Here is a 15,696-nt window from a genome sequence, read left to right as displayed (position 1 = left end):
CCAAAATATAACCCAACTGAAGTAACTACAGCTGTCGCGATCGTCGATCTCATATGAAGCAAGAGATGGAGATGACATGATGATGTGTGCAGGTGCTATTGTGCGGTCCCATTTCTTAAGGGTAAATTTTGAAGCCCTTCACACTCTGTTTCAAGGGCCAAGGGGAAGGGGTACAAATATATAATTGGGATTGGGCCTAAGTCTCACAGATACAGTTATGTGCTTCGGGGCCCTATTATACACCAGGCGCAACAAGGCACAAGACGTGCATGGCGTGTCGAGTTGTTGCTATTTTCAGAGCAGCGCAACCCTAATTTTCACAATTTGCATCACGTTGTTTAAATAGCAAATCCATTTGCTCCTCTCTGTGGACTTGTGTGTGGGAGTCTAGAAAGGAGGTGTGTTAAGGGGCATTTTTAGTGCATTGCTAATTTGAAGAACTGAAATAGACTGCGCCATTGAACAACTAAAAGCTGGTCTAAAGTCCAGTCGTTAGTTAAACGTCTATGTCATGTGGGTTCAAATGCTTACACATTGCTTAATACACACATGATGTACAGCAATACACAAATATCTTTACATATGAAAAAATTAAAGGATTAAAATGCTGCAAAAATTATTATTTTCTAATTATATTTTATATTTTTAAAAACAAAAACCACAGCCATGCCTCCTTCACCCTGGGGAAGGGGTCTTTTTCAGTTTATTCATGACAATTTGCAATTTGTATAATGTTATTATTATTAGTAGTAGTATTTATTATATCCATATTTATATTTGTTTTAATACAAATAAGTTTAGATTTGTTCACCTGTCAGGTTTTGGAGACGGATGCTTCAGCATATGGGGCATAAGAACAGGACGTGTGTTTGGATATAACTAAATTTTTTGACCACACTTTGGTATTATTGTTTATTTATTCGTTTGGTGGTGATTAAAACTGAATTTAGAAATAGTTTTGAAACAAATCTTTGTGCTTAACAAACGAATTTAAATATGTAGGCTAATGGATGTCTTCAGTGGAGTGTGTACACCTTTTCCTTATCCACTAAAGTAAAGGAGTAAAGAGTAAAAGTAAAGAGAAGGTAAAGAGGCTGAATGGAGGAGACTCGTTCTTTATCCTCATGCTGCAGATGGTCTGATTAACAGTTTTCTCGCTAGCAAAGCATTCAGTTTTTCCACTGACAAAGCCTCCCGTGTGAATAGCAAGAAACAACTGAGTCTTAAAGGGAATGGGAGATGAGACTCTGATTGGTTTAAAGCATGTTATGCTCAAAACACACCCATAACTCATTAGGGAGAATAAGCACAAAACTGTTAGACCCTGCACCGTGGTGCAAACCATATTTTTCCATCCTTAAAATAGCAAAAGTGGATTCGGACATGCCTTTAATGTGTTTGCCGTGAGCTTTAGACTTTGCGCCTAAGTCATTAAAATAGAGCCCAATATGTCATTATCCAACTATTAATCCCCTCTGATTTTAGGAATGATTTACAGAAAGGGTAAGTTTTAGGGCAGTGTTTCCCAAAGGTACACCAACATCACATATTTTAGATGTCCCCCTTATGTGATCCATTCATTTTAGGTTTTGTATGTCCTGATGAGTTAATTCAAGTGTGTTTGATTAGGGAGAGGTTGAAAATGTGTGACTTTCACTGAAGATTTACACTGGTAGCCTAAATTTAGTCTTGTTTTACCCAAGCTGTTTATGTTTTGACATCAATTAGATGTCTATTAAACAAAAAAATGGGTTGGTGGGAGTGCTTTACATTTGGTATGAACCCAGGATTACAATAAAAACCCATGCTGCTTTATATTGTATGTAAATCTCCCATAAGGCAAGTTTGTGAGCCGTTGTCACTAGACGACAGCATTAGCACATTAGCATTTGACTAAGCAGGATTTGTTTATTGTTATTGATATTTGCTTATGTCCCAACTGTCATTCTTTAGCAGCTTAAAATTATTTGTTGTTCCTTATTTTTGCTTCTATCAAAGATTTGGAGAAAAGTTATGACTTGTCTGATGATATTTCTCTAAATTTATGGAGAAATGTGGGTTTGTTAGCACAATAAAAGGATTCGTTATAAAATAATTTGTCACAATTTGCCAAATGTAAATGCACACCATGATGACCTAATGGGGAAGAGAGGATATTCACGAAGAGTCGTTTTTTGTTTTGTTCCAGAATTAAAAGTTTTATTGGAGCTTCGTATGATTACAGTTAAAACAACTGATGTCACATAGAGTATTTTGACAATGCTTCTGGCTCCTTTTCTCTAAAAAAATGAGAGCTCTCAGATTTCATCTGAAATATACACTCACCGGCCACTTGTACACCTTACTAGTACCAGGTTGGACCTACTTTCGCCCTAAGAACTGCCTTAATCCCTTGTGGCATAGATACAACAAGATGCTAAAATTATTCCTCAGAGATTTTGCTTCATATTGACATGATAGCATTATACAGTTGCTCTAGATTTGTCGGCTGCACACCCACCATGTGAATCTCCCGTTCCACCACATCCCAAGCACTCAGGTAGGCTGTGGTGTTGACACGATGCTCAAAGTGTGCCAAAAAAATATCCCCACACCATTAGACCACCACCACCAGCCTGAACCGTTGGTACGAGGCAGGATGGATCCATGCTTTCATGGTGTTGACGCCAAATTCTGACCCTACCATCCGAATCAGATCAAGACTCATCAGAACAGGCAACGTTTTTCCAATCTTCTGTTGTCTAATTTTGGTGAGCCTGTGTGAATTGTAGCCTCAGGTTCCTGTTATTAGCTGACAGTAGTGGCATCCGGTATGGTCTTCTGCTGCTGTAGCCCATTCATGCTCTTCTGTAGTTGTAACGAGTGGTTGTTTGAGTTACTGTTGCCTTTCTATCAGCTGTAACCAGTCAACAAGGCATTGGTGCCCACAGAACTGCCGCTCACTGGATATTTTCTCTTTTTCTGACCATTCTTTTAGAGATGGTTGTGCATGAAATTCCCAAAAGATCAGTAGTTTCTGAAATACTCAGACCAGCCCATCTGGCACCAACAACCATGCCACGTTTAAAGTCTTTTAAATCACCTTTCTTCCTCATTTTGATGCTCGGTTTGAACTGCAGCAGATCGTCTTGATCATGTCTGAATGCATGGAGTTGCTGCCATGTGATTGGCTGATATTAATATCTTAATTTTGGTTCTAAAGATGAACAAAGGTCTCAGTAAATTGTAACAACATATCAAATGTATTTCTGAATAATAACAGAACTTCTTGGGGTGAACTAACCCTTTATGGCCAGATCCCGCAGACAAAAAATCATTTATTTTTACATGCACTTTGGAGATTTGGAGCTTTTCGTCTTTTCATAAAGTGGTTTATTCCGAAATACACTTTTTCAAGAGTTCACACTTAGCTGATGATTGATTATAAGCAAGTTTGGCATGCTGTCCCGGGAGAGAGCCCTGAGCTCGAAGGTTCTTGAGCCCTGGGCTCCCTCCCGTTTGGAGGAAGAGAGGGGAGCCTCGAGCTCAGGTAGATCTCGACAACTCCCCTTTTTATAATAGCTAAAGATTAAGATTGAAGGCTATTAAAAGATATGCTGCATTATTAGATTACCTGTATTGAAATTTAGATTTAACGATTAACTTGTACATGTTTTTGAAATGTGGGAGGAAACCGGAGAACCCGGGGAAAACCCACGCAAGCACGGGAAGAACATGCAAACTACACACAGAAACGACCACCGGCCTGTTAAGGAACTAGAACCGGTGACGTTCTTGCTGTGAGGCGACAGTGCTAGTCACTGAGCCACCGTGCTGCCCTATGGAGGGAAAGGTGAAAAGGTAGGGGTGGAAGGGGGGATTCTTCAAATCGAAGATGACTGTAGTGAGAAAACCCTGGCTCTTTATAGTGGTTAGGAATGGCCTGATTGGTGGATCAAGCATGCTAATGCAGGACCAGCCGTGTTCAATCATAATCACGTGCTCCTCTCGAAATTAGTTTATGAATAAACTTCACTTCAAGAGTTCACACTTAGCTGATGATTGATTATAAGCAAGTTTGGCATGCTGTCCCGGGAGAGAGCCCTGAGCTCGAAGGTTCTTGAGCCCTGGGCTCCCTCCCGTTTGGAGGAAGAGAGGGGAGCCTCGAGCTCAGGTAGATCTCGACAACTCCCCAAAATGCTCCGCTCGGGACAGCAGCCGCGTATTTGAAGAACCCCCCAAAAGGCACAGGAGATTAATGCCATATCCGGCTGCTGAAAAGTGATACAGAAATAGCTTGGAGGAGCAACAGAGACTGGTGTGGGTGTAAAAATTAACTGAAGGTGCTTATGTATGACTATGTGTGCCCCCGGGTCCTGTTAATTGTAAGGACCAGCGGGAGAGTGAGTGGGGTAAGTGTAAAGGTTTAAAACATATGTGGTGAGTTTCGTAAAGGTTTAGTATAGTAGTGATGGAAAATGAAGCTGTAAGGTTCTGCGGAGCTGTAGCTGCAGATGAGAAGCGGTTAACTGATTAACCGCTTTGGCAGTCCAATGGGGAGTGTGTCAGTAATGGTATGGATAAATAGTAGTGTGCGTGAGCTCCGGTGGAGCGACACTGCTACAGCAGTGGTGCAGGGGGGATGAAGCTCGGCTGAGCGTCTCTGCGACTGCAGAGGTGCGATGGTAGTCAGTACTAAGGGGAAGAATACGCTTCTGCAGCAGCGTTTTAACTGCTTTAGCAGTGCTGGGAGTGACAGAAGTGGTATAAGTGTAATGGAAGTGTGCATGAGCTCCAGCAGAGCGTCACTGCTGCAGCAGTGGTGCAGGGGATGTAAATGATGCTCGGCTGAGCGTCTCTGCTGCTGCAGAGGTGCAATGGAAGTCAGTATTTGTAAGGGAAATACACCTCCGCAGGGACGTTTAACTGCTTTAGCAGTGCTGGAGAGTGTATCGGTATTGGGTTGCTAAATGAAAGTGTATATGCGCTCGCTGAGCGTCACTGCTGCGGCAGTGATGTGGAGGGGAGTGATGCTCGGCTGAGCGTCTCTGCGACTGCAGAGGTGCGGTGGTAGTCAGTCCTAAGGGGAAGAATACGCTTCTGCAGCAGCGTTTTAACTGCTTTAGCAGTGCTGGGAGTGACAGAAGTGGTATAAGTGTAATGGAAGTGTGCATGAGCTCCAGCAGAGCGTCACTGCTGCAGCAGTGGTGCAGGGGATGTAAATGATGCTCGGCTGAGCGTCTCTGCTGCTGCAGAGGTGCAATGGAAGTCAGTATCTGGAAGGTAAATACGCCTCCGCAGAGACGTTTAACTGCTTTGGCAGTGCTGGAGAGTGTATCAGTAGTGGATTGCTAAGTGGAAGTGTATATGCGCTCGCTAAGCGTCACTACTGCGGCAGTGATGTAGAGGGGAGTGATGCTCGGCTGAGCGTCTCTGCGGCTGCAGAGGTGCGGTGAAAGTCAGTTTCTAAAGGGAAGTGCGCTTTGGAGAGCTGATTAACAGCGGTGTAGCAGATAGGAATCAGGCACAGTAGAGCAACTCTGTGGCTGCAGGGGTGCATAGGTATTCAGAGTCTGGTGCATTATATGTGTGAAAGCAATACATGTTCCCGCTAAGCCTTTACAGCTGTATTATAGCGGGGAGTGTGGTGATGGAAAATAAATTGATACTACAATGCAATGTAATTGAGTGGAGCTGCTGTAAAGGTGTGATGGTGGTCAGTATGTAAGCAATACGAGTTCCCGCTAAGCCTTTATAGCTATATTGTTGCGGGGAGTGTGGTGATGGAAAATAAATTGATGCTACAACGCAATGTAATTAAGTGGAGCTGCTGTAGAGGTGTAATTGTAGTCAGTTTGGAAGCAATACGAGTTCCCGCTACGCCTTTACGGCTGTATTATTGCGGCGGAGTGTGATAATGGTTACATTTTTTTTTTTTTTTTTTTTTTTTTGGAAAAGTGTACATGTGAGCTCTTAAAGAGCTTCACTGCTGTGGCAGTGGGAGCTTGGGGCTACCCCTGTGGGAGTCCGAGCTGCGGAGAATGAGTGCAAGTGAAATTGAAAAATTATGAAGAGGAAGAGAAGGGAAGTTTAATAAAATAAAAAGGAAAGTTTAGTAAAAATGAGTCCTATGCAACTAAGACAGAAAGTAGGAAGAACAGACAGAGTCGTGCTGCTTGGAAACTAGGTTGAAGTCTGCAACCGAGAATCAGCTGGGCTTCTCTGAGGAAATATTGGCTGAGGCAAATTGAGGATTTAGAGGTGTTAGAGGACCAATGACAGAGTTTATATCTGTTGTTGGAAGAATGTTCAGGCAGGGCGTCACTGCTGCAGCATTGGTGCAGGGGAAAAAATAATCTCAGCAGAGCTTCTCTGCAGTTACAGAAGTGCAATAAAATCAATGGTGCAGAGAATTAAGGCTAAACAGCCGTCTCTGCAGTTGCAGCTCAGGCAAAGCTTAACTGTTGCAGCAGTGGTGCAGAGGGAGAATAAGGCTCGGCAAAGCGTCTCTGCAGTAGCAGAGGTGCAGTGGTACTCAGTATTAGCGCCTCACACGGAAATACTAAGTACTATTAGCAGTGATATTTAGAGATGAAAGTGATAAAGGGGCTCAGCTAGAGCGTCACTGCAGTTGCCGTGATGTTAATGGGGTGTATAGTTAAGTGGAGCACCTAAACAGTCGATATTAGTAAGTTTTGAGTGCTCCCACAGGGACGTTAAATACTGCCTTTAGTGATATGTAAAGATGAAGGTGAATAAGGCATATGCTAGAGGTTCACTGCGGTAGCAGTGGTGCTTTGGGTGTGCAACTCTGCGGAGCATTTCTGCGGCTGCAGTGGTGTAGTGGGCCAGTATGGAGGCAACTTGTGCTCCCGCAGAAGCATTTACTGCTGTATTAGTGCGGGGAGTGCAAGGATAGTGGTATTTAGAAAATTTGTAAGTGTATGCAAGCTCATTTAGAACGTTCCTGTTGCAGCAACTGAAACTCAAGACAACCCCTGAATTGGTCGGAGCTGTGGTGAATGAAAGTGAATAGAAGTATAGGATAGTTTAAATTTGGAGAGAAAAAGTTAAAGCTAGAAAAACAGGGAAGGGTAGTGAAGGAGCTCCTATGTTAAATAGGAAGGGAAATAGGAAGGAAATGACAGAGTCATACTTCATACCCAATAATGCATGATGGTGGAAGTTGGCTGGAGATGATCGGCTGGGCTTCCCCGAGGTGTTATTGCTCTTCTGTGGTGTAAAAATGCTAAGAGGTTTAGAACCAGGGCCGGAGTGGGACACCTTTTCAGCTCTGGAGTTTCAAGCCTCAGACCAGCCCACCTCAGTTCACGACTGACTATATTAAAATAAGTAAATAAATATTTCCAAATCAGTTTCTAATGGCACTATCATAATTTTTTTTTTTTTTTTTTTTTTTTTTTTAATAATGAATAAAAAGGCTGTGGTCAAGTAAATGAATTAAAAAAGTGTCACTGCTGAGAGCAACAGATTCTGGAGCTAGGGACACCGGCCCTCGCGGCCAAAAAAAACGGACCGGCCCACCGGGAATTCTCCCGGTCCTCCCGATTAGTCAATCCGGGCCTGTTTAGAACAGGTGTGTGGGGGAACGGATATCATCCTGCATCCCTTCATCCTGCGAAGATAGATCAGATATGGTTAGGTGTATCGTTGGATTGAAATGTCATACTTAGTTCAGAAGACTTAAATTAAAAAGGCTAGTGTGAATATGGCATCGAGGGTGTGGGCTATGTGAGTGGAAAAGTGTCATTTGCAAAGAGTGTAAATGTATTTAGAAATGGATGTGGAGTGTAATAGGTTGGATGAGGGTCAGCTTCTGCAACCAGCTGACATGATCTCTGAAATGAGAAAAACAAGAGAGAATCAGAAATGACTTTACAACATGGTACATGTATGGCAAACACAATGAATTATTTTAGCTGATAACCATGCGGGGCGTCTTAATAAGAGCATGGGCAACTAAGTGTGGAAGTGCCTTTGTTAATGCATGGTACGAAGCCTCATTGTCGCAACGAGCAAAGATAGTAGAGGTAGGCATTTGTCCCTCCTAAGGATAGCATATTAATTGGGAAATCTGCTCGTCTAGTGGTCCTGATGTACCTCTTGAAGACAGGGTAGGTGGAATTATAGTGGAGTTTAAACCCCTTGGTTTGTATCTAACGCAGAGTCAATTGATGAAACATCAGACATGTCAGAAATGTCCTCCTCTCATTCGTGGAAGTCAAAGCGGGAAGTTTGTTTCTTTGCTGTTTTCACATCTAACCAACTTGCCATTATAAGCTTATGGCTTATAAGTGTATGGACATGAGTCACTGGGGCATATTACGATTGGACTTCTATGCCTAATGGGTTGAATGTTTTTCAATAGCAGAGTAAACTTTTTAGAAGTTAAACTGCTATCAGATGTGGCTTTTTTTTTTTTTTTTTTTTTTTTTTTTTAATACATTTTATAATTATTTATTTTCTTTATTATTTATTTATTTATTTATTTATGTATTTATTTATTTATCATCTGCCAACATCAAACCCTGAATTTAAATTAATGTCACCATTTAGTAGTAATTGTGTAAATGTAATGATAATCATTCATGAGCTTGTCATGAGAGAGGGTGGGACCATCTCAAATTTGAGAGTTCATTGGATGGTGACGCTTCTCCTTTCAGCTATTGGCTCGAAGGAGTGTCAATCAAAGTTGCAGAAAAAGGCTGGCGGCCATTTTGTTTGCCAGAGAACTAGTGTTATGATTGGAGACGCTACTCTATTGAATGCACCACAGCGACTAGTTTGGAGGATTAACATGGATGTTTATCAATGTATGCATAAGTTGTGGACTGATGTTTTAAAGATTGGATTGTCTAGAACCTTGCTTGAGAGGTGAGTCATTCTATTCACGCTAGAATCATCCTTTAAAGATGGATGTTTAATCTTAGTTGTAGTTTGTGAGGCTTCCCCTTAAAAAGTGTCATGTATGTTACCGCTGGTGCACCCCTAGAAGAGAGTTCAGCTTGGATCGCAGGCATCGAGAGTTTAGGCAAAGTTCATGGATGGTGATCGAGTTTTTACTGTGATCTTGTTGGAGAATTGGGTTGAAGACACAGAGATTGCATTGTGTGAGGCAATTGAAGTAGAAGGTTGAGAAGTTGTAGCTGGAGAAGTTGTTGTAGCTGGAGAAGTTGTTGTAGCTGGAGAAGTTGTTGTAGCTGGAGAAGTTGTTGTAGCTGGAGAAGTTGTTGTAGCTGGAGAAGTTGTTGTAGCTGGAGAAGTTGTTGTAGCTGGAGAAGTTGTTGTAGCTGGAGAAGTTGTTGTAGCTGGAGAAGTTGTTGTAGCTGGAGAAGTTGTTGTAGCTGGAGAAGTTGTTGTAGCTGGAGAAGTTGTTGTAGCTGGAGAAGTTGTTGTAGCTGGAGAAGTTGTTGTAGCTGGAGAAGTTGTTGTAGCTGGAGAAGTTGTTGTAGCTGGAGAAGTTGTTGTAGCTGGAGAAGTTGTTGTAGCTGGAGAAGTTGTTGTAGCTGGAGAAGTTGTTGTAGCTGGAGAAGTTGTTGTAGCTGGAGAAGTTGTTGTAGCTGGAGAAGTTGTTGTAGCTGGAGAAGTTGTTGTAGCTGGAGAAGTTGTTGTAGCTGGAGAAGTTGTTGTAGCTGGAGAAGTTGTTGTAGCTGGAGAAGTTGTTGTAGCTGGAGAAGTTGTTGTAGCTGGAGAAGTTGTTGTAGCTGGAGAAGTTGTTGTAGCTGGAGAAGTTGTTGTAGCTGGAGAAGTTGATGTAGCTGGAGAAGTTGATGTAGCTGGAGAAGTTGATGTAGCTGGAGAAGTTGATGTAGCTGGAGAAGTTGATGTAGCTGGAGAAGTTGATGTAGCTGGAGAAGTAGCAGTAGCAGTAGCAGTAGCAGTAGCAGTAGCAGTAGCAGTAGCAGTAGCAGTAGCAGTAGCAGTAGCAGTAGCAGTAGCAGTAGCAGTAGCAGTTGATGCAGAGCAGTGTATTCTTCAAATCGAAGATGACTGTAGTGAGAAAACCCTGGCTCTTTATAGTGGTTAGGAATGGCCTGATTGGTGGATCAAGCATGCTAATGCAGGACCAGCCGTGTTCAATCATAATCACGTGCTCCTCTCGAAATTAGTTTATGAATAAACTTCACTTATGCAAAGTATACACATTTTGCATTTGTTGCAGTTGATCAATTTGTGTCTATAGATTTCAATTGCACTGCATAGTTTAAAAGGCTGTTTGCTCAAAACGAGATGTTTCCCTCCTGCACTGAGCCATAAATCTCCACTTCAGCAGCTCTATACATACACCCAACGTCAATGTTTTATTCTTATCTATATTCTGCTGGTTTAACAGAGGGATTTTTTCACACGTCATTTGATTATATAAAACATTTTATCCTATTTTTTTTTCTTGCTGTTCACATTATTTTCTGAATTATATAAAACAGATTCCCCAAATCCCCATGGAAAAAAAATCATGGACTAATATATCTAAAAAAGAAACAAAATGTTCAGCTTTTGTGCTAGTAGTGTGTGTTTTTGTACCCTGTTCACCTGCAGTGTCTTGGGTTAACAGTGGTTGCTCAGGGTTAGAAAAGCAAGACACCATTATTGTTAATCAAAGCTGTTCAAAGAATTAATTAGACTGCCTGAATGAGAGATTTTGTTGTGTTTCTAGGAACGCCTGCTTTGGTCTTCTGGGAATAGTGCATGTCAAGGTGTTTAAATGGATTAGAAATAGGAGCGATTACCTTTTGTAACAGCTCAGGGTTTATCACAAGAGATGGCTAAACCATTTTAACTGCGTTAATGTGTTTTTAATGTGTGTGAAACACATTTTTACCTCAAAGTCAAATGGGAAATAAGAAACTTTTATTTTTTTGTATTTAAATGTAGTATTATTTTGTATAAACTGACTATAAATATGCTTTTACAAAATGAACAAGGTGGCACGGGAGCTCAGTGGTTACCACTGTCGCCTTACAGCAAGAAGGTCGCTGGTTTGAGTAATGGCTGTGCCAATTGCATTTCTGTGTGGAGTTTGTATGTTCTCTCCGTGTTGGTGTGTGCACACTCTGGGGGTTCCTGTTTCCCCATAAGCATGCATTATAGTAGTAAATTGGGTAAGCTAAATTGTCTGTAGTGCGTGCGTGTGTGTTTGTGTGTATGAGTGGGTTAGGTTGTTTCCCAGTACTGCGTTGTGGCTGGAAGGGCATTTGCTGTGTAAAACATATGCTGAAATAGTTGGTGGTTCATTCCGCTGTGGGGACCTCTGAAATAGAGACTAAGTCTAAGGGAAATGAATGAATGAGTTAAACTGAACAGTTTATTCACTTTGTTTAGGCTGCCATTTGTTAGTTTTTTATTTACTTTATTGAAAATGCTGTAAAATATTTAATAAAGATGTCGAAAATTAATATAAAAGACATGAATTGTAATGGAAATGCAATACTATAATACACTGAAAAAGTTATCAATAAATACTGCATTTCATTTTTATGTATAAATAAAAATATACGTGTATATAAATATAAATAAAAATATAAGTATAAATGTGATTTTTATATGCATCAAAAGCTTTTTTTATATATAAAATGTCAGTAATAAATGTCAAATAAATTGCCTATAGGTTAAAAAAAGAAATGAAAGTACAAAATGTTGCTAATAAAAGGGGTAAAATCTAGTGTATAAATGACTGACAAAACTTAATTTTAAATAAAAATTAAATAATATTTTGTCATCCAAATATTTTTGTTCTAAAAATAAAAGTTTGTGTTTAAGTATAAAAATCTTAAAATATATTAAGAAATAATATATATATATATATATATATATATATATATATATATATATATATATATATATATATATATATATATATATATATATATATATACATACACAAGAAGTATTAAATAGGGCACATAAACATTTTAAAAATAATTAAATAAATATTGCATTTTGTAACTGTGTAATATTAGAAGTATAACAGGGATTTTTATATGCATTAAATGCATTTTATTAAAATAAAATATAAAAAAAAAGTTTGAAATGTTGCAGAAATAGATTTGTTACACTGAGTGAAGTTTATTTATAAGCTAATTTCAAGAGGATCAAGTGCTTATGATTGACCATAGCTGGTCCTGCAGCCATAAAGCCACATGTCATAAAGCGTGAATAATCTCAGACTGGTTTCTTGAACATGACAATGAGTTCACTGTACTCAAATTGCCTCCACAGTCACCAGCTCTCAATCCAATAAAGCACCTTTGGGATGTAGTGGAACGGGAGATTCACATCATGTGCAGCTGACAAATCTACAGCAACTGTGTGATGCTATCATGTCAATATGGAGCAAAATCTCTGAGGAATATTTCCAGTACCTTGTTGAATCTATGCCACGAAGGATGCAGGCAGTTCTGAAGACAAAAGGGTGTCCAAACTCGTTCCTGGAGGGCCGGTGTCCTGCAAAGTTTAGTTTTAACCCCAATCAGACACACCTTAGCTAATCAAGCTCTTGCTAGGCTTTCTAGAAACATCCTTGCAGGTGTGTTGAGGCAAGTTGGAGCTAAAATCTGCCGGACCGAGTTTGGACATCCCTGTAGTAAGGTGTACCATATTCATATAAATACATGCAGTACCATGGTGCAATATGAGCTGTGCACTCATGACTTCCACCTGCATGTGTTTTTATAAGTCAAATGCTTATTTCAAATCGTTTATTAAAAATTGTCATCCGCATTTGTCACTCACCTCCAAACATTTTTTTCTACCATTCTCTTTTCTTGTGCAAGACGTGTGGCAGGTTTAAAGGACTCAAACCCCGAGGCTAAAAAAATCTCTGTAACATCTACTGGCACAGAAACTGCACTCTGACAAATTTCTGGTAGAAAACGCATGAATTATTAAAAAGCTCTGGGTGCTTTGCACAGATGTGTTTAAAACCTGCCTCCAGCTAAACTCCTTTACTCAATATCTGGATCTTATTTTTCTCCATTATCAGATAGAAACCCAATCCACCTCTACTAACACCCAAATCCCTTCCAGTGTCTAAGCATATGAAATTGTACGCATGGCAGAAATCGGATGTGAAATCAACATGACTGCTTTCTGGGAATCTGTGCGGATTATACTCCGCTGTGAATCATCCATCTAAATGGCTTTCGCCTGGCGCTTCCCTTCAGAATGAATGAAGTTAATTACTTGGGAATCAGGGACGAGAGAGAGACTATTGTTCTGAGACAATGTGCTCATCTGGTGTGTTTTGGTAAACCGTGAACTCGACACTGCAAACACAAATCGTCTGTGATGCGTCGGCGTGCTGACAACAACGTTTCATTTTGGATCGGAGCGCTTTCGTGTTAATTGCGATCGCGAGATAATCAATCTTAACCTTGCGTCGCACTCTTCAGATGCTGGATAAGGATGTGGGAACCGAGCGATTTGCAGCTGAGATTGTGTCAGGCAGATTCGTGTCCTTTTTAAAGGTCAGGTGTGCAAGATCTGCCTCACTCGTGGCCTTGAATAAAACACTGACAGAGGTTTAATAATGTAACACTTGATCAGCTGGAGCTCTGGAAGATAGTCAGGACTTTGCAATGGAGTTTGTTAAGGTGTTCTGATCTAAAAAGTCTTCTGCAGTTTCCCCAACCACCGGTCAGTGGATCAATTGGTACAGGCTGCACAAGAAGTTATTAATTTTTTAGTTTTATTTATTATCTGAGTCTGATCGATCTTTTATTTTGAAAAATCTTTTATTTCAAAAAATGACTGTATTCTCTTGGTTACATCTCTGTCTCTTGAGCACCAAAATTTTACCTGCAAGCTAGCAAAACGTTTTCATCTCTGTCAGCATTGCATTTTTGATTGTTTGGCGCCATCTTATAGCTGAATAATGCGCAGGTTAGTGTATACTCCATCAGCTGTTTTCATTTGTTAACTTTGCATTTTTGACTTTTTGGCGCCATCTTGTGACTGAATAATGTGCACGTTAGTGTATACTTCATCAGCTGTTTTTATTTCTGTTGCAATTGCGATTTTGACTAATTGGTGCCATCTAGTAACTGAATAAGGTGCAGGTTAGTGTATACTCCATCAGCTGTTTTCATTTGTCAACTTTGCATTTTTGACTGTTTGGCGCCATCTTGTGACTGAATAATGCGCAGGTTAGTGTATACTCCAACAGCTGTTTTCATTCCTGTTGCAATTGCGATTTTGACTGATTGGTGCCATCTTGTAGCTGAATAATGCGCAGGTTAGTGTATACTTCATCAGCTGTTTTTATCTCTGTCGCAATTATGTTTTTGACTGTTTGGCGCCATCTTGTGACTGAATAGTGAGTAGGGTTAGTGTATGATCGATCAGCTGTTTTTGTTTGTCAGCTTTGCATTTTTGACTGATTGACGCCATCATGTGTCTGAATAATGCGCAGGTTAGTGTATACTCCATCCTCTTTTAATTTCTGTCGCAAATCGCGTTTTTGACTGTTTGGCGGCATCTTGTGACTGAATAGTGAGTAGGGTTAGTGTATGATCGATCAGCTGTTTTTGTTTGTCAGCTTTGCGTTTTTGACTGTTTGGCGGCATCTTGTGACTGAATAATGCGCAGGTTAGTGTATACTCCTTCAGCTGTTTTCATTTCTGTCGCAATTGCATTTTTGACTGTTTGGCGCCATCTTGTAGCTGAATAATGCGCAGGTTAGTGTATATTCCATCAGCTGTTTTCATTTGTCAACTTTTCATTTTTGACTGTTTGGCGTCATCTTGTAACTGAATAATGCGCAGGTTAGTGTATATTCCATCAGATGTTTTCATTTGTCAACTTTGCATTTTTGACTGTTTGGCGCCATCTTGTGACTGAATAATGTGCACGTTAGTGTATACTCCATCAGCTGTTTTCATTCCTGTTGCAATTGCGATTTTGACTTATTGGTGCCATCTTGTGTCTGAATAATGCGCAGGTTATACTCCATCAGCTGTTTTTGTTTCTGTCAGCTTTGCGTTTAATTAAAGACTTAATAAACTATTACTTCTCAGAACAATATTTTTTGTTTAATTGGTATGTGTTAAGGCAAGTAGTGGGACAAAGTACATCTAGACGGTCTTCAGTCTTATACAACAGTGCTCTGCTTCTCGTCGGGCTCCCTATAAGCCTATCAGACTTTTTTCTGCGATAACAACCTCCTGGAAGTACTTTATCCCTAACATATACCTCATTTTCAAGCTGAAACGCAGAGTCAAAATGCAGCTTTACCTTTTTGTTTCAGTTTTTTTTTTTTTTTTTTTGTGCTCAGTCAAGGTCTGTGTTGTTTCCGAGCAGGAGTAGGGATTTGAGACGGTTCTTGCTGATCTGAATCCAGCGCTCATTAGAGTCACAGCGGGTTAGAAAGCGTGACGGAGCTCATCTGTGTGGCTCATCCGTGTCTCGCGCTTTATCACTGTCAAAAAACATCATATCTGAGGCAGCCATTATCTGGAGACAAGACCAAGCTGCTCTTTAAACTGCTGACACTTCATTGGATTTCTTTTAAATGAGCGTGTCAACATCAACTTATCACCTCTGTCTTTTTTTTGGAATGTTTTATGAATTGTGAATGAATAATGTAATTAATTCTCAGTAAGTCAGTAAGAGTTTTTTATAGGTCATCATTTAATCCGCTTAATTTAAACACAGTCTCCATCTCTGCTAGTGCTGCTTGAGTCACTGATGAAAACACAC

General features: G+C 40.3%; 1 protein-coding gene across 14 annotated transcripts in view; it reads left to right on the top strand.

The window, feature by feature from the left end:
• asic1c (acid-sensing (proton-gated) ion channel 1c) overlaps positions 1–15,696 on the top strand; it is a 215,103-nt gene that overhangs the window by 159,179 nt on the left and 40,228 nt on the right. The gene's annotated exons all lie outside the window — the stretch shown is intronic.

This window comes from Danio rerio, chromosome 24 (genome assembly GCF_052040795.2).
Source record: "Danio rerio strain M-AB ecotype USA chromosome 24, GRCz13ab, whole genome shotgun sequence".
NCBI classification, from domain to species: Eukaryota; Metazoa; Chordata; class Actinopteri; order Cypriniformes; family Danionidae; genus Danio; species Danio rerio.
Note: the sequence above shows the minus strand (reverse complement) of the source record. Positions and strands in the feature narration are given on the sequence as shown.